The 20,512-nt window shown below is 41.6% G+C and overlaps 1 protein-coding gene across 2 annotated transcripts in view; it reads left to right on the forward strand.

The window, feature by feature from the left end:
• Nucleotides 1–20,512, forward strand: part of plxdc1 (plexin domain containing 1) — a 92,072-nt gene that overhangs the window by 52,748 nt on the left and 18,812 nt on the right. The window lies entirely within an intron of this gene.

Raw genomic sequence — 20,512 nt, forward strand, 5'->3', positions numbered from 1 at the left:
CCATGCAGCCTATGGAGATGTCTGTGACGTATTGGGCTCAGACCTTGAGAAGAGACCCAGCGTTGAAAGCCTCTCATATTCAAACGTCCTAATGGGATGACTACTAAAGCAGTCTCAGGCATGCTTTGAAAGAGACCAGGTTTGCAATGTGAAACAGTGCTAGGCAATCTTGGAATGTTCTTATACGTTCCACTGAAAGGCGAGCTTTGAATGAGCGTGGAAATCAGAACGCTCTTTACTGTGTTTATTCTGAAACCTAGTAATGTCAGGTGTTCCAATAGTAGCTGACTGTGTACTAAGACCTATTGTCTCGATTGCGCAAACAGCAGCCAATCGTCTATGTAAATCATCAGCTGAATGCCCCTTTCTCTGAGTGAGTCGATGGCTGCCTCGGTACTCTGAGTGAGGCGATGGCTGCCTCGGTACACTTCGTAAAAATTGAGGTGCCCGTGAGAGGCCGAAAGGGAGAACGAGAAATGTGGAGATTACTGGGCCTTGAAAAGCGAATCTGAGAAATGTCCTGTGAGGAGGGTGTATTGAGATGTGGATGTAAGCGACCTTCAGGTCGACAGATACGAACATATTGCCTGGGCGCAGAGAACGTAGCAAAGCAGTGTGTGTCAACATTCTGAACGTGTACTTTCTCATGTGCCTGTTCAGAACATGTAGATCTAGGATCGGGCGAATACTGCCCCCCTTTTTTGGAACCAGGAAATATCAATAGTAAAAACTGCAGTTTTTTTTTCGGGAGGAACAACTCTTATTGCCCTTTTCACTATTAGCAATGTGATATCCTCCTGGAGTACACGCACTGATTCCCCCTGAGCCGGAGTGTATCATCTGCATCATCTCAACAGAGGGACCGAAAAGGTTTTTAGGGTCTACTGGAGCATCCAGGATCATCAGCTTCTCACTATCACACACCGTGTTTAGGTTGAGCAATTGAGCCTTCTCCTGGGATATCATGAGCACCATCGCTCTTCCTGACACCTGGACAACGGCTTTAAGCAGACGAAGATGGAGGTCTGTGGCAACACAGGCCACGAGGTTGCTGCTGAAGTCCTCCGACAGCGGGGCAATGGCGTCGAGCTGGTCGCCCCAGCTAGCGTCTTACCACGATTCCCTGTGGGGATATCCATTTCCTCTGGTGAGTGGTGCGCCGGCCCCCATGTTAGGTTCCTGTTGACTCAGGCTAGCTTGCCGTGCTCTTCACAGTGGCTGGCTCTTCACAGTGAAGAGGGCACAGTGTGGACAGGAGCCAGGGGAGGCTAAGGCTTCCTGGGCATGTTGCAGCCCAAGGCAAGTGGAGCACACCGAGTGGGTGTCTTTGGCCGATATCTTGTTTCCACAGGAGCAGATTAGTACTGGGAGCTTCTCTTCATTTGGGGTGGGAGATGTGTTTGTCGCCATAGCTTGGATGCTACGTTTTTAGCTGTCTGAAAAAACTAGCGTGGTAGGCTAGTTCGTTAGCTAGTGATTAGTGGGTTATCTCCAACGGTGCCACTCGGTGTGACGGCCGGATACCGTTTCTGAAACAACAGGTTAGAAAAGATAGCTTGCTGTAGCTAGTATAACCTTTTCTCCTCAAAGTAAACCAGAAAAGCTAGCTACGACTAGTCACTGTTTGGATACAGCTAACTTGGTCGTGAACGAGTTAACCGTGTCACAGCTGTACCCGTTCCTCCCTCCAATAATTTTCCTCTAACTATGGTTAAGGAAAAGGAACCACTGCAGTCCCGAAAATAACACCCGGCAGCGAGTTGTAAGCTCACATCTGTGGACAGTTTAGCTTGTTCTGGAAAATGCAGTCGCATCAAGGTAAGCTTTTTGAAAAAAGCGGGAAGACATGTTTGAATGACTCAGAGACGACCTTTTATAGGGTAGGAGGGACACCCTTCCCTGACGCACAAGTCTCGACATCCAGCCAATCATGACTGGCGTAGTGTAATAAATGCTTTTGAGGATTACACTCGGGGCATATCCCCAGAAGTGAAATACCGAAATGAATACTTGAAAGAACCCATCTTAATTAGGTCTGTAATCAATAGTCTAACTGTTAAATGTGCCTGACTTTATATATTATCCATATACACGACCGGTCAAAAGTTTTAGAACACCTACTCATTCAAGGGTTTTTCTTTATTTTTACTATTTTCTACATTGTAGAATAGTAGTGAAGACATCCAAACTATGAAATACACATATGAAATCATGTAGTAACCAAAAGAGTGTTAAACAAATCAAAATGTATTTTAGATTCTTCAAAGTAGCCACCCTCTCTTGGCATTCTCTCAGCCAGCTTCACCTGGAATGCTTTTCCAACAGTCTTAAAGGAGTTCCCACATATGCTGAGCACTTGTTGGCTGCTTTTCCTTCACTCTGCAGTCCAACTCATCTTAATTGGGTTGAGGTCAGGTGATTGTGGAGACCACGTCATCTGATGCAGCACTCCATCATTCTCCATCTTGGTCAAATAGCCCTAATACAGCTTGGAGGTGTGTTGGGTCATTGTTCTGTTGAAAAAAAAAATGATAGTCCCACTAAGTGCAAATCAGATGGGATAGCGTATCGCTGCAGAATGCTGTGGTAGCCATGCTGGTTATGTGTGCCTTGATTTCTAAATAAATCACAGACAGTGTCACCAGCAAAGCACCCCCACACACCCTCTTCCATGCCTCATCCATTCACCTACTCTGCATCTCACAAAGACAGCAGTTGGGACCAGAAATCTCAAATTTGGACTCATCAGACTTAAAAGACAGATTTCCACTGGGATAATGTCTATTGCTTGTGTTTCTTGGTCCAAGCAAGTCTCTACTTCTTATTGGTGTCCTTTAGTAGTGGTTTCTTTGCAGCAATTCGACCATGAAGGCCTGATTAACATCGTCTCCTCTGAACAGTTGACGTTGAGATGTGTCTGTGACTTGAACTCTGTGAAGCATTTATTTGGCCTGCAATTTCTGAGGCTGCTTACTCTAATGAACTTATCCTCTGCAGCAGAGGTAAATCTGGGTCTTCCTTTTCTGTGACAGTCCTCGGGAGAGACAGTTTCATCAAAGCACTTGATGGTTTTTGCGACTTGCACTTTCAAAGTTCTTGAAATTTTCTGCATTGACTGCCCTTCATGTCTTGAAGTAATGATGGACTGTCGTTTCTCTTTGCTTATTAGAGCTGTTCTTTGGTATTTTACCAAATATCTTCTGTATACCACCCCTACCTTGTCACCACATAACTGATTGGCTCAAACGCATTAAGGAAAGAAATTGCTCAAATTAACTTTTAACAAGGCACCCCTGTTAATTGACATGCATTCCAGGTTACCTCATGAAGCTGGTTGAGAGAATGCAAAGAGTGTGCAAAGCTGTCATCAAGGCAAAGGGTGGCTACTTTGAAGAATCTCAAATATAAAATATATTTAGATTTGTTTTGTACTTTTTTGGTTACTACAGTGGGGAGAACAAGTATTTGATACACTGCCGATTTTGCATGTTTTCCTAGCAATCAGCTAGCTATTAGCTACCTTGATCCAAAACAAAATATATATTGAACATTTTCATTTACTGTTCCATATTTTATTTAACTAATATTTGTTGTCTTATTTATGCATTTGCTCGTGTCTTTTACAGAATACTATCCTAGTAGCAGACCGATATTTACAATGTACCATGAATACTAGGCTATAATATCAACATACCCTTCTTTTATCTGATCCTCTTCTCCTTCAGCTGGTGGAGGTCTATATTTAATCTCTTGTAATTTGGGCCAACAATGTGAATGAGTTTAAATCAATATGAACAAAAATATCAATGCAAAATGCAACGATTTCAACGTTTTTACTGTGTTCATATAAGGAAATAAGTCTATTGAAATAATTTGATTTCACATGAATGGGCAGGAGTGCATCCATGGGTGGGCCTTGGAGGGCATAGGCCCACCCACTTGGCAGCCAGGCCCAGTTAATCAGAATGATTTTTTCCCGCACAATAGGGCTTTATTACCCCTCCCCCCTCACACAATCCCTCAGGTGAAGAAGCCAGATGTGGAGGTCCTGGGCTCACGTGGTCTGCGGTTGTGAAGCCAGTTGGACATGCTGCCAAATTCTAGAAAAATGATGTTGCAGGCAGCCTATGGTAGAGATATTAACATTACATTCTCTGGACACAGCTCTGGTGGACGTTCCTGCAGTAAGCATGCCAATTGGACGCTCCCTCAAAACTTTAGACATCTGTGACATTGTGTTGTGTGACAAACTGCACATTTTAAAGTGGCCTTTTATTTTCCTGAGCACAAGATGCACATATGTAGGGATTATACTGTTTAATCAGCTTCTTGATATGGCACACCTGTCAAGTGGATGGATTATCTTGGCAAAGGAAATTGCTCACTAACAGGGATTAAAACAAATTTGTGCACAAAATGAGAAAATGGTATGGTACATTTCTTTTTTTTCAGCTCATGAAACATAGGACCAACACTTTACATGTTACACTGAACAAATATATAAATGCATTTTAATTCATGGTGTCAGAATGCTCTGTGGAATAAAGCAATTCAGAACTAACTTGTTGACATGTTCTGTATCTGATTAAAAACCAGATTAACTCATTGCAGAATGTATCCATAATCAAGCATATTTATTTGACAAGAATACAACTAGTCACCCATCAATCATATCAAACACCTGCACTCCATCAATTACATTGTTATAAATAAATAAAAATAGTAAACAATGCATACACATGCCTTTTATACATGACATAACATATAAACATGTAACTCGAAGTAAATACTACATTATTTATTAATTAATCAATGCCACAAACCTGGGACATCTTAGAGCACCAACCATAGGAACTATTATTACTACCTGAGATGGCACAGACTCTTCTGCTCTTCTATTTTAGGAATTAGACCAGCACAAATAACACAAAATGTAAAACAGGCTGCGTGGTTATGGCGTTGAACTGAGCGGACTTGTTTTTACTGCTCCTACCAACTTCAGCAAACTTCTTTTAAATTATTTTAAACTCTTATTTTAAATCCTCATAACACGAACAACAATTTTCTTGGACAATTTCAAGTGTATCTACATCCATTATGAATCGACTTAAACATAGTCCTCCTAAAACAAGAAGAACATATTTTATCGACAACTTGGTCCAGGCTAGGCCAGGAAAGCCAGCTCTTCTAACCTAGCCCTGCAAGCTCAGCTAGCTGCTCACACCACGAGTCCGACATGGCAACCAATGATGTCGACGACCTAAACCAGAACCAGAACCAAGGGGTTTTGGAAGCCATGTCTGCCATGAGGGCAGACTTTTCCACCAAACTCAAAGCTGTCCTAACAGGGATTAGTGAGGTTAAACGTGACCTTCAAGCCTACTTCACACACTTGGACGAAGCAGAGCAACGCATTAATGAACGCAAGGTGTTCATCTGTGGCATACAACATGTTGCCACTTTGAAGTTTACCACCACTCTGGACTATGGAGAATTAAACCACCTTGGATTATGTGACTGTTGGCAAGCTAACTAACATTAGCTAATTTATTAGCTGCTACTGTAGTACTGTAGCTAGCATAACAGTTAAGTGAATAATAGGCGAGCTAGCCCACTCAAAATGTCCTTATATTATTTGTGGCCTGTATGTGCTCATCAGTTAGCTCAGTTTCTTCTGTATTTCAGGCTAGATAGCTGTCCTTTGAACGTTTGATGTCATGTTTATTTTTGTTATGTTGATAATTCTCTTCCATTGGATAACATAAAACACTGTAAAATGCCGGCGAGTATGTTTAGCTCCATGTCAACAGACTCAAAACGACTACGGTAACCTTATTTAGCCAGTGTGCAAGCCTTAACACAGCGGGACTTTATTCATTCATCCTGCACGACCGAGAAGCATCGGGACTACTTTATATGAAGACTTAAGTTTCGATCATATCCTTGGACTAAAATAATTGAGACTCACGTGCAAGCCGGACCTCATGTGCAAAGGGTCTTTGGTTAACGTAGCACATATTCAATGGTACCTATTTTTCTCACGTAGCCTGTTCATTTCGGATCTTTAATCGTTTTTTTGAGTTTATAAACTTATCATGGTATACCATGTTCACCCTAACCGAGACACACAATTGAGACTCCTGAGTGGCACTGCATCTCAGTGCTTGAGGCATCACTACAGACGCCCTGGTTTGAATCCTGGCTGTATCACATCCGGCCGTGATTGGGAGTCCCATAGGGTATCAGAACAGCAAATACTCACCTCAAACTGGACAAAGATTTTTTCTTTAATGAGTCTGACGCGAAGGATATACTGTTTCTCTGAGACCAGTCCCAAATCCTCGTTGTTCGCGTGAAGAAAAGACAGAGGTACAGGGGGCGGAGATCGGGGTGCCTAGTGAGAATTCGGCGGTGAGCGGGTAACCCGCCTCTACTGTATGTTCTATTGCCCAATGAGAAATCACTGGAGAATAAACTGGATGAGCTCCGTTCGAGACTATCTTATGTTTCACAGAGTCGTGGCTGAAAGACGAAACAGATAATATACAGTTGGCTGGGTTTTCTGTGCATCGGCAGGACAGGATTGCTACATCCAGTGAGACGAGGGATGATGTTGTGTGTCTATTTGTCAATAACAGCTGGTGCGCGATGTCTAATATTCCGGAAGTGTCGAGGTATTGCTCGGCTGACACTATCTACCAAGTGAGTTTTCAGCGATATTTTTTGTAGCCATCTATTTACCACCACAAACCGATGCTAGCACTAACACCGCACTCAACAAGCTGTGTAAGGCCACAAGCAAACAAGAACATGCTCATCCAGATGCGGTGGTCCTAGTGGCCGGGGACTTTAATGCAGGCAAACTTAAATCCGTTTTACCTCATTTCTACCAGCATGTCACGTGCAACCAGAGACCAAAAAAAATCTAGACCACATCTACTCCACACACAGTCAAAGCTCTCCATCGCCCTCCATTTGGCAAATCTGACCATAATTATTTCCTCCTGATTCCTGCTTACAAGCAAAAACTAAAGCAGGAAGTACCAGTGACTCACTCAATATGGAAGTGGTCAGATGACACGGATGCTACGCTACAAGACTGTTTTTCTAGCACAGACTGGAATATGTTTCGGGACTCATCAAATGGCATTGAGGAGTATACCAGCTCAGTCACCGGCTTCATCAATAAGTGCATCAACGATGTTGTCCCCACAGTGACCCAACCGGAAGCCATGAATTACAGGCAACATCCGCACCAAGCTAAAGGCTAGAGCTGCCGCTTTCAAGAAGCGGGACACTAATCCGGATGCTTATAAGAAATGCTGCTATGCCCTCAGACGAACGATCAAACAGGCAAAGTGTAAAAACTGGACTAAGATTGAATCCTACTACACCGGCTCTGATGCTCATCGGAAGTGGCAGGGCTTGCAAACTATTACGGACTACAAAGGGAAACCCAGCCTTGAGCTGCCCAGTGACACGAGCCTACCAGACGGGCTAAATGCCTTTTATGCTCGTTTCGAGGCAAGCAACACTGACGCATGCATTAGAGCACCAGCTGTTCCGGACGACTGTATGATCACGCACCCCATAGCCAAAGCCAGACGGATTACCAGGACCGATCACGGCCCCATTCTCATCGACAGGGATTTAGTGGAGCGGGTCGAGAGTTTCAAGTTCCTTGGTGTCCACATCACCAACAAACTATCATGGTTCAAACACACTAAGAAAAGTTGTGAAGAGGGCACGGCAATTACTTTTCCCCCTCAGGAGACTGAAAATATTTGGCATGGGTCCCCCGATCCTCAAAACGTTTTACAGCTGCACCATTGAGAACATAAAGATGGGTTGCATCACCGCCTGGTATGGCAACTGCTTGGCATCCAACTGTAAGGCGCTACAGAGGGTAGAGCATACAGCCCAGGACATCACTGGGGCCAAGCTTCCTGCCATCCAGAGGAAGGCTCCAAAAATTGTTAGACTCTTGTCACGCAAGTCATGGACTGTTCTCTCTGTTACCGCATGGCAAGCGGTACCGGAGCACCAAGTCTAGGTCCAAAAGGCTCCTTAACAGCTTCTACCCCTAAGCCATAAGACTGCTGAACAATTAATCAAATGGCCACCCGGAGTATTTACATTGGCACTCCAACCCCACCCCTTTTGTTTTTACACTGCTGCTACTCGCTGTTTATTATCTACGCATAGTCACTTTACGCATAGTCACCTGTTCTCCCGCACATTGACTTGGTACCAGTACCCCCTGTATATAGCCTCGTTAATATTATTTTATTGTGTTACGTTTTATTTAGCAAATATTCTCTATTTCTTGAACTGCATTGTTTAAGGGCTTGTAAGTAAGCACTTCACAGTAAGGTCTACATTCGGCGCATGTGACAAATGTGATTTGATGATGATAATCCCAAATTCTTTGTGAATTTAATTCTATTGATAGCATCCCGTTCTGGTAAAGTCCTAATGGCAGGGGATTTTCCTTGCACTCTTGATCCTAATCTAGATCGCTCCTCTGGTTTAGAAACTTCCCACTCGCAGAGTAGAAAGAAATTACAGCATTTCATTAAGGACTTCAATCTATGTGAACCTTGGAGGACTCAGAACCCGAGTAAAAGGGAGGATTCATGTTACTTGTCGACATTTAAATCATATTCTCGTATTGACTACTTCTTAGTTTATTGCTCATTGCTTCCCACTGTAGCAGGAAGTGGATATGATAGGATTGTTCTGAGTGACCATTCCCCTGTGTCATTATTCTATAGGGATACAAAACTAGTAAAAGGATCCTCTACATGGTGTTTGCATCCCAGATGGTTACAAGACCCAGACGTCTTACATTACGTTGGAGTGCAAATAGATGTTTATTTTTCATTGAACACTGACCAAACGTCAGCAAGTACCAGATGGGAGGCTTTTAATGCATATGTTAGGGGTTAAATGATACGTTTTACCAGTTTTAAATCAATAAATCTGAAAATGAGAGAGATGGACAGCAAAATCAGAAGATTTGAGAGGGAAGCTTTTAAAGACAACTCAGTAGAAGTAAACAAGGAATTATTTGGTCTTAAAGCTCAGTGTGAAGAACATTCCACCTCAAAGGCTGCAAACAGTTTAACGAGGCCTTCTGTGATCAAGGTGAAAAACCTGGTAAATTGCTGGCCTGGTTCATTAAGCAGTTGAATTCAGACAAATCCATTAATGCAATTCATAATTTACAAGGACAATTATCAATGGATCTTGTAGAAATAAACCAAACATTTGCTTCCTACTACAACTCACTTGAAAACTCTGGATCTCCTGAGAACTTAACTACTCAGACATCAGTCTTGATTTTCCCTCTATTTCAGAAGACATAAAATTGGATCTGGAAATGGAATTGGATGGTGTTGAAATATCTGATGCCATTTTCAATATGAAGGGAGGTAAAACGACAGGTCCAGATGGGCTCCCAATAGATATTTATAAGATATTTAAGGACAAACTTCTAGGTCCACTTTTTGATATGTATGCTGAATCCTTTCAGCAAGGTTGTCGCCCCCCCCCCCCCCCCCCCCCCCCTCTAAGGAATGCTTTAATCACTCTTATTCTGAAGCCTGATAAATCCCCAACAAAATGTGAAAGTTACAGACCGATTTATCTTCTGAACTCAAAAATGATTGCTAAAGCCTTGGCCAGGAGATTGGATAGAGTGCTCTCGTATCTAATACACGAAGACCAAAATGGCTTTCTGAAAATCCGTCATGGTTTTCACAATGTGAGGAGAGTACTAAACATAATGTTTTTGTTTTTTTCATTTTACCTTTATTTAACTAGGCAAGACAGTTAAGAACAAATTCTTATTTTCAATGACAGCCTAGGAACAGTGGGTTCAGGAGCAGAACGACAGATTTGTACCTTGTCAGCTCGGGGATTAGAACTTGCAACCTTTCGGTTACTAGTCCAACGCTCCAACCACTAGGCTACCCTGTGAAGGGTCCCCTGATACTGCCATACTCTCACTTGATGCAGAGAAGTTTTATTTATTTGAAGTTACATTAACAGATTTGGGTTTGGAAACTACTTCTGTAAATGGATTAAGATATTATATAAATTGCCATTAATAACTTGATTTAATAATCTTTTAAACGTTTTTGGGGCACGAGACAAGGATGTCCGGCCAGTCCAGGACTCTTTCTTTTAAAAATACCTTATCTATATGGCACAAAGTACAGCAATATCTGGGCGAATTCCCTGTATTATCCAGTTTTACACCAATTTGAGACAATGACAATTTCACACCCGGTAAAAATGACTTGGTGTTTAAAGAATAGGCAAGAAAAGGTATTGTTAAAGTAATAGATTTTAACAATGAAAAAGGGCTCATGCCATTTAAAGAACTAAAGGGAAGATTTAACTTACCACAAAAGCTTTTTTTCAAATACTTACAATTGAGAAGCTTTATTTTCCAGTCTAAAACAATCTACCCTACAACCTCCTTTGACCACTTTAGAAATGCTCTCTATTAATGTGTGTTGTGGGAGAGGTCATTATATGGGAAAATGGTAGCTACTCGTAAAGACAACTCTGACACTATTTCAGCAGAGGACTGGGGTATGATATGCTCTAGAGCTCAGATACAGACAAACACACGCCTGAGATTGTTGTAATACAATTGGATAATGAGAACATGTATCACCCCTGTTAAGCTCCATAAATTTGACCCTAATATCCCAGACCTGTGTGTTAAATGTAACACACATTTAGGCACCTTGTATCATTGCCTGTGGGAATGTGCTGAGTACTGCGGTGTATCTCTGAGATTACCCCAATACCCAAATACCACTAATCCCTAAACTTTGCATCCTAAATCTTTACCCAGAGAATATATCTTTACATAGGAGGGAAAATAAAATGGTTGACTTCTGTCTATTACAAGCTAGAGGTTCAATTGCTCTACACTGTAAGTATGTCAGTTCCCCCTGACTTGGTCATTGGTTAAAATAACGCCAAGCCTGGCTCTTCAAAATGTTACTTATATAGTTAAAAAGAAAGCCCCATAGTTTCATGATATTTGGGAACTGTTTTGAGAGTTTTTGCAAACCGGGGATATTGGAGAAGCATTGAAACTCTAAATCTGTATATTCTCTAGTTTTTTATGTGAATATTGGCTATAGTCAAACCGTAATCTGCATTATCTGCGACTGCATATTATACTTTTTATGTATTTTATGGTTGGAAATCTGCATCCCTTTTAGGTCATTGTCACTATCACTCAAGCCTTACACAAATAACTGATGATTTGCTGAGAGAAATAGATGATACAATTATTGTTGGGGCTGTCCTGTTATTATACCCTGACAACATCGCTCACATCGCATGCGCGAGCGTTGCAAAATAAATGTAGGAATCTGTTATTCAATTATTGCAAACACACTGCTCGTGCGCGCCAACGAGTGTCTGCATTGCCAAGGGCTAAAATAGAATTCAGTTCTATTTGTGACGCAGATCGCGCTACAAGTCCTGCCTCTCCCATCTCCTCATTGGTTTATAGATGCAGGTACCCACGTACCATCTCGTCATTAGTTATACCCAATGGGTGATTGAAAGATGAATTGTGTTGTCGGTCATCGTGGTAATACTATGAAAGTTTAGATGCCAATCACCATATAAGTTCAAAGAAGAAAACGCCTGGAAGGAGGAGAGATGACTAGAAACGATTCGATTGACCGTTTTATGTTTGGATTAATTGTCGGAGTAGAGGACCTTGTTAATTTCAACTCAATGTTTATATCCCAAGACAAATTAGCTAGCAACAGCAAGCTAGCTAAATAGGGCATATTAGCTAGAAAGTGCAAGCTAACTAGCTAAATTGCCATAAATGTTTAATGCTTTTCGACCTGTCCCCAAATTAATATAATTGGTTCAGAGTTTGTTTTGATATTTTAACCTGTGTCGTGATCGCGTTTGGTATGGAGGGACAAAATACATTTATGCGCGCAGCCGGTTTGGGTTCCGTGTGGACTTCAGTGCAGATTTTGACATTATCGATCATTGTCTGCTGCAGTAAAAACTGATGTGTTATGGCTTTACACCCCCTGCTATAATGTGGATAAAGAGTTACTTGTCTAACAGAACACAGAGGGTGTTCTTTAATGGAAGTCTCTCAAACATAATCCAGGTAGAAGCAGGAATTCCCCAGTGTAGCTGTTTAGGCCCCTTGCTTTTTTCAATCTTTACTAACGACATGCCACTGGCTTTGAGTAAGGCCAGTGTGTATATGTATGAGGATGACTCAACACTATACACACTGGCTTTGAGTAAGGCCAGTGTGTATATGTATGAGGATGACTCAACACTATACACATCAGCTACTACAGCGACTGAAATGACTGCAACAATTAACAAAGATCTGCAGTTAGTTTCAGAATGGGTAGCAAGGAATAAGTTAGTCCTAAATATTTTCAAAACTAAAAGCATTGTATTTGGGACAAATCATTCACTAAACCCTAAACTACATCTCGTAATGAATAATGTGGAAATTGAGCAAGTTGAGGTGAGTAAACTGCTTGGAGTTACCCTATATTGTAAACTGTTATGGTCAAAACGTATTGATACAACTGTAGCTAAGATGGGGAGAAGTATGTCCATAATAAAGCGCTGCTCTGCATTCTTTACAACACTATCAACAAGGCAGGTCCTACAGGCCCTAGTTTTGTTGCACCTGGACTACTGTTCAGTCGCGTGGTCAGGTGCCACAAAGAGGGACTTGGAAAAATTGCAGTTTGCTCAGAACAGGACAGCACTGCTGGCCATTAAAAGTACACGGAGAGCTAACATTAATGACATGCATGTCCATCTCTCATGGCTCAAAGTGGAAGAGAGATGGACATCATCATTACTAAAGTAGCTAAAGGATGGGATTAAAAACAAACAAAAAATAATTAATGTAAAATATACTGTGTCCATAAAATGTATATATTATGTAGAGGCCTAAGTGTTGTTGTCCATTAGTTTCCTACCAATTAGGGGAGGGGTGATATGGTTAGAGGAAATAATCAAGGAAATATGTATACATATTTTTAAATACAATACCGGTCAAATTTTTTAGAACACCTACACCTATCAAGGCAAAGGGTGGCTATTTGAAGAATCTCAAATATAAAATATATTTTGATTTGTTTAACACTTTTTTGGTCACTACATGATTCCATATGTGTTATTTCATAGTGTTGATGTCTTCACTATTATTTTACAATGTAGAACATAGTAAAAGTAAAGAAAACCCCTTGAATGAGTAGGCATTTGAAAACTTTTGACCGAAAATATATACGTATATATATATGCAAAAAATACACATTGGTCATTGGAAATGATGCAGACAATTACATTGATAGAAGCCACAATCTATCTGCAATATTAAATCTGATATGCCCCCTAAAAAATATATACAGTGCCTTGCGAAAGTATTCGGCCCCATTGAACTTTGCGACCTTTTGCCACATTTCAGGCTTCAAACATAAAGATATTAAACTGTATTTTTTTTGTGAAGAATCAACAACAAGTGGGACACAATCATGAAGTGGAACGACATTTATTGGATATTTCAAACTTTTTTAACAAATCAAAAACTGAAAAATTGGCGTGCAAAATTATTCAGCCCCTTTACTCTCCAGAAGTTCAGTGAGGATCTCTGAATGATCCAATGTTGACCTAAATGACTAATGATGATAAATACAATCCACCTGTGTGTAATCAAGTCTCCGTATAAATGCACCTGCACTGTGATAGTCTCAGAGGTCCGTTAAAAGCGCAGAGAGCATCATGAAGAACAAGGAACACACCAGGCAGGTCCGATATACTGTTGTGAATAAGTTTAAAGCCGGATTTGGATACAAAAAGATTTCCCAAGCTTTAAACATCCCAAGGAGCACTGTGCAAGCGATAATATTGAAATGGAAGGAGTATCAGACCACTGCAAATCTACCAAGACCTGGCCGTCCCTCTAAACTTTCAGCTCATACAAGGAGAAGACTGATCAGAGATGCAGCCAAGAGGCCCATGATCACTCTGGATGAACTGCAGAGATCTACAGCTGAGGTGGGAGACTCTGTCTATAGGACAACAATCAGTGGTATATTGCACAAATCTGGCCTTCATGGAAGAGTGGCAAGAAGAAAGCCATTTCTTAAAGATATCCATAAAAAGTGTTGTTTAAAGTTTGACACAAGCCACCTGGGAGACACACCAAACATGTGGAAGAAGGTGCTCTGGTCAGATGAAACCAAAATTAAACTTTTTGGCAACAATGCAAAACGTTATGTTTGGCGTAAAAGCAACACAGCTGAACACACCATCCCCACTGTCAAACATGGTGGTGGCAGCATCATGGTTTGGGCCTGCTTTTCTTCAGCAGGGAGAGGGAAGATGGTTAAACTTGATGGGAAGATGGATGGAGCCAAATACAGGACCATTCTGGAAGAAACCTGATGGAGTCTGCAAAAGACCTGAGACTGGGACGGAGATTTGTCTTCCAACAAGACAATGATCCAAAACATAAAGCAAAATCTACAATGGAATGGTTCAAAAATAAACATATCCAGGTGTTAGAATGGCCAAGTCAAAGTCCAGACCTGAATCCAATCGAGAATCTGTGGAAAGAACTGAAAACTGCTGTTCACAAATGCTCTCCATCCAACCTCACTGAGCTCGAGCTGTTTTGCAAGGAGGAATGGGAAAAAAATTCAGTCTCTCGATGTGCAAAACTGATAGAGACATACCCCAAGCGACTTACAGCTGTAATCGCAGCAAAAGGTGGCGCTACAAAGTATTAACTTAAGGGGGCTGAATAATTTTGCACGCCCAATTTTTCAGTTTTTGATTTGTTAAAAAAGTTTGAAATATCCAATAAATGTCGTTCCACTTCATGACTGTGTCCCACTTGTTGTTGATTCTTCACAAAAAAATACAGTTTAATATCTTTATGTTTGAAGCCTGAAATGTGGCAAAAGGTCGCAAAGTTCAAGGGGGCCGAATACTTTGACGTAGAAATGTGGGGAATTTTAAACAGCTAAATAACGTTATTCAGTAATGTTAGAGATGTCCTTGACCTAAAAATAATGTTCCCCTGAAACGTCTCCTACATGTACCTGTGGTGTCAGCTGACGTAAGTCACGTCCCAAGTCTTTTCAGGACGTAGAAATGTGGTGGATTTTAAACAGTTAAATAACATTATAAGAGATGCCGTTGAATCTTCCGGAAACGTGCACACTTACGTGCCTTGTTGGTACTGTAGGTACACACAGACGAAAGTTACGTTTCCAGTAGTTACCAGAAACTGCATTTTGTGGGGCTCTCAATGTACTTTTTTATTTTTAAACTTAAACTGTATCACAATAGATTCGGAAACAAAATCACAGCAATAAAGTCACAAAATAACAAGTCAGTAAAAACATGAACACTGCACACCAATCAAGAACTGTAAATCTGCTTTAAGCTAAAAGTGTGCTTCACTTGCATCATCTTACGAAGCACAATACAAAAAAAAGTAGTCATTATTTTAACCTACTTCCTGATGCATGTAATGCACACAGTGGAAGAAGAGTAGCTAAGAAATCCTCACCAGGTGGCTCTACACGGAATCTGCTAGGTTTAGTCACCCTCTTCGCTGGTTCCTCGTCAGATTCAACATTGGAGGTGTCAACCCACCGTTTGGCTCGTTGCTCTGCCACAAAGAAATTGTCTGTACGTGCAATAAACATTGTCATAAATACTTTCCTATTAACACTGACAAAACAGGGTCAATTGAGTATTAGTAATTCACAAAGGAATACTTTCAGCAAATAAACATAGTACTTAAGAGGGGGAAGTTACTGACTCTACTGACCAGGAGTGGGTTGCACCTGTTAGACACAAAGGTGTAAGAGATAAATTGGGCCTACCTACGCCCGACGTAACGATTTAGAAAATTGAACAAGATGTGACATGACTATCCATGAAACACTTACCTTGGAAACTAGTTATAGATTTATGCACTTAGCTTTTGCTACGCCAGGGTGTAAAAGCTATTACTTACAACCATGTGGTAACACAGGTTTACGCATGGCTTAGAACATATTCTACTTTGGAACTAGCCTCACGCATAGGATTATGTTCAACTGATGCAACCTGCTCCAGAGCCACACAACCAAGCATGCATGGCAAAATAAACGGGAGTGGATTGATACAGTAAAATATTATTTTACCAGTGGATGAAAAGATGGATATTCTGTACTTCTCCCCTAATATTTTGTCAGGCCGGTCTCCTCTCTTAATCATTGCTGCACTGGCATTCCTTGGCCGGTAAGCAACACAGTACCTGCAAGAAATGAGGCAATGTTTAAAGTTAACTATTTATCCATCTCTTTGGCTGAAAATGGTAAACCATTTAACTGATCAATTCACCCCATCTCTCTCCTCCACCCACTGCTTTGGTACAACTTCAACAGTGTTCTCTTTTACAAAATGTACAACATAATAACGCTGTGTGCCCTGTGCAGAAAAACAAAACTCAAGTTCCACACTGTCTCTTGATTTACCAGACAAGATCCTTTGCAAAACTAATACAGCTTGTGAACTTGGCTGTAGCTAAATGGGGCTTGCTACAGGCTGTGCAAAATGGTAAGCACAACACGAGTGCCATGGTTCTCCTCAAATATAATAGCTTGCTTAACAAGACTGCTCTTTGCAATGAGATGCATTTGTGCGCTCCTCGTAGTGGTGCGGAAAGTCCAATAGAGTCTTGAGTCACAGAGACTCAGCATGTAAGATTCCAGATGCTGAAACACCCTGCAGAGGTTAGTATCAGAGGCATCTTCTTGGCTCACTACCTCACAGCATGACCTATCATTAAGTACGCAGGCATTGTTTGGCCATCTCATTTTGATGACCTGTTGGCGGGGAGAAGCTCTAACGTGACTGCCTCCCTGAACGGACCATCTTCTTAAGTTGTTGCAAGTAGTTCTCAAACTTGAAAGCACTACAGTTGTCAAGGCAGCTGTTCTTCAGCATCAGCAGTGAGGTGTATGAGGGAGTGAACATTATACACAAGAAATGTGTCTCCATACAGAACCCTTCCCTGCTCAGTAAAGCATGAGCAAATTCACTGTGGATTGAAGAAAGATTGAAGCAAGATTTCTCTGGACTACTTTCCCAGTGTAGAGTAGAAACTGTCTGAATTCTGTAGCCTTCCAATGGTCAAGATCATCCAATCCCTCTGGTTTGTGAGCAAAGCAGTCTGGAATTGAATCATTTAGTCGGTTTAGTCGTTGACTGACCTTGACTTGCACCAACGACAACCTGGCCCCAGTCTTTCCCCTAGTCCACATCATCAAGAGCTTCCGGGTTACTCCGAGGCAACAAAGGTGCATATAGTCAGTTGCGAATGACTTCACCATATCAATGGGGAGGATGCAACAAAGGAGAGGTTTTCCCTTCATGGTGATGTTCTGGCTGTACTAATTCCCTAAAGGATTTGTCAGTTCTGAGACACAGGTTTTTTACCTGCAGGTACGTCATCCTCCCATCATACATGCCTTTTTGTGTGCACCTGTCACAGCCATGGTATCCAGAATACATCTTTATGCATTTTACCTTGGCTTTTGCAGGTGCATCACATGTTACAGAACAAACTTTCACTTGCAGCGTTTTGTCTCCCCACTTCAAGCCAGTCTGCATCAACTCTTTCAGCTCCAGCAAAGTGTCATGGAAGAATTCCAGGGAGCTTGGTTTCAATGATGCCATTGCAAGGGACAGAGGAAACACTGTGGGTGGTGATACTTCACTTTAAATCTGACGAACTACACATCAAACTTGACTTCAACACAAACATTGGCAGTGGAAGGCAAATCTGGGTGACCATCAGACTGCAGCATCTTCAGAAGTGCATGCCAGGTCCTATCTGAAGATAGAATATTTTTCAACATCATCATTGTCAGAGTCAGTTGTCTCCTGAATTGCACAACCAGCATTGGTTTCAGTCTCTGAATCTATGTCACTGTGTGAAGGCAGTCTTGGACGAGTACCACCTACTGCCTCAAGCTCACAATCTGACTCTTCGTCAGCATGTGTTGGCAGTCTTGGAGGAGTACCATCTACTGCCTCAAGCTCACCATCTGACTCTTCGTCAGCATGTGTTGGCAGTCTTGGAGGAGTACCATCTACTGCCTCAAGCTCACCATCTGACTCTTCGTCAGCGTGTGTTGGCAGTCTTGTAGGAGTACCATCTACTGCCTCAAGCTCGCCATCTGACTCTTCGTCAGCGTGTGTTGGCAGTCTTGGAGGAGTACCACCTACTGCCTCAAGCTCACCATCTGACTCTTCGTCAGCGTGTGTTGGCAGTCTTGGAGGAGTACCACATACAGCCTCAACGTCACTATCTGACTCCATTTTACTCTCAGTTTCAGTAGGACTGTTATCTTCACTCTTCGCGTCAGACTGGCTGATGAGACTAGATCCACTTTCATTGTCACTGTCTTCCTTCTTCACCCTTTTTTTCTTAAGAGTGGTTTTCTCCATTGATCCGTGTTAGACAAGCGAATTAAACAATGATATAACAATGGCTCCACACATACAGTACAATATGAAATTGGACTGCCTTACTTGTCCATTGAAAATTAATAACCAGTTAGACAACACATAGGTTTTCCTTTTTTGAAGACATTTTCAATCTTCAGAACATAAGTAAAGAAATAGAAAGAACATGAATCTCTACTACCCAAGACGTTATCCATAATATCAGAATCATAATATTGAATCATAACTTAAATGAGGAAAGAGCTTCTACAGCTTTTCAGGAAATCGTGACACTGCAAGGCGTTTGAATAATGTTGGTGTTATAGAACGGATAAATTGCACTTTTCATAATCTGGATTGTGCAAATTTAGACAGCCCTTTAGTTAAAATGTATGTATCAAGCCATAGCTTGTATGATATTTTTTGATGTGCTTATGCTAGTAATAGACCAAGAACACTTGTCAATGTTGTTCGTCAGGACCAAAGAACACGATTACTGAACCCTGTAACACAGGCTGTGATTACGCAGTACAACACAGCTGTGCAAGACATCTTACTCACAATAGCTTTTTCTTATTTCATACCCTCAGTCACAAATTCCACATGGACTGAGTGGAAATCAGCAAATCGAGTTCCAACATCTATTTGATCACGGCAAGCACACAAAGGAACCACAGCAACAAGAAAGTACACCAAGTTAAATGACTACATTATATCTATTCAAAGCCCTCGTGAGTGAATAAGTTACACAAACATAAAAACCATCAGGTTGAAGTCAGTTTTTTTTAAATAAGTATATGGAGCATTCTGGAATGGAATATGATTCCCCAGAGAAAAAGGTGCCAGTCTTATAGTTCACAAATCAAAGGAACAGGCGGAACAGAATATTTACATACAGAGCGAAGGGATCGGACAGATTGTTTACATGACAGTGGATTGGTGTAATTCAGTGATATGCCCTGGTTACTGTCCGGGGGGAGTCAAACTTACTGGTGCACAAGCCTGTGACCATTTGCGTCTGTTTCCTTCTGATCAGAAACCAGTTGTTCTTAAACAAGACAACTTACCCAAAGGCAGAGGCAGAGTTATAAATAAATAAACGTGAGTCATTAAATATATCAGGAAATCATTTTCTAATAAAGACAAATAATAATAATAATTTCCTCTAAAGAAATTGTTCTACAACAGGTAACGTCACCTCTGAGAACACATTACACAAACGCACAATTCAACGTCATAACACGGTCCAACCATATTCATCCGCTCTTAATAAGGTGGTCTATTTAAACACTGGGAAAACACAAGCACACACTGTTACATTAGTTTGCATTTAGTTAAAACAAGCTGGTGGAGAGCTAGTTTCTTTACATGTGCTATTGAAAGTCCGTAGATCACGAGCGGGAAAAGGCACTGACTGGAGTTTTTTTCAGTTTAACTAGCTTGCCAACGAGTAACCGACACAAAGTAACTAACGTTACTTACCACAAATGAATGCGACCATACCAGTCTGTTTTCGATGGTAACTGTACAGCTAGGTTGGTTAGCTGTTAATGATATGCTCTAAAATATGCTCTTCGCTGGCCATGGCAGAACACTGACATTCCTGTCTTGTAGGAAATCACGCACAGAACGAGCAGTATGGCTGGTGGCATTGCCATGCTGGAGGGTCATGTCAGGATGAGCCTGCAGGAAGGGTACCACATGAGGGAGGAGGATGTCTTCCCTGTAACGCACAGCATTGAGATTGCCTGCAATGACAACAAGCTCAGTCCGATTATGCTGTGACACACCGCCCCAGACCATGACTGATCCTCCACCTCCAAATTGATCCTGCTCCAGAGTACAGGTCCCGGTGTAACGCTCATTCCTTTGGCGAAAAATGCAAATCCGACCATCCCCCATGGTGAGGCAAAACCACGACTTGTCAGTGAAGAGCACTTTTTGCCAGTCCTGTCTGGTCCAGTGACGGTGG

The sequence above is a fragment of the Oncorhynchus mykiss genome, chromosome 16 (genome assembly GCF_057628025.1).
Source record: "Oncorhynchus mykiss isolate SJ-2025 chromosome 16, ASM5762802v1, whole genome shotgun sequence".
Classification (NCBI taxonomy): Eukaryota; Metazoa; Chordata; class Actinopteri; order Salmoniformes; family Salmonidae; genus Oncorhynchus; species Oncorhynchus mykiss.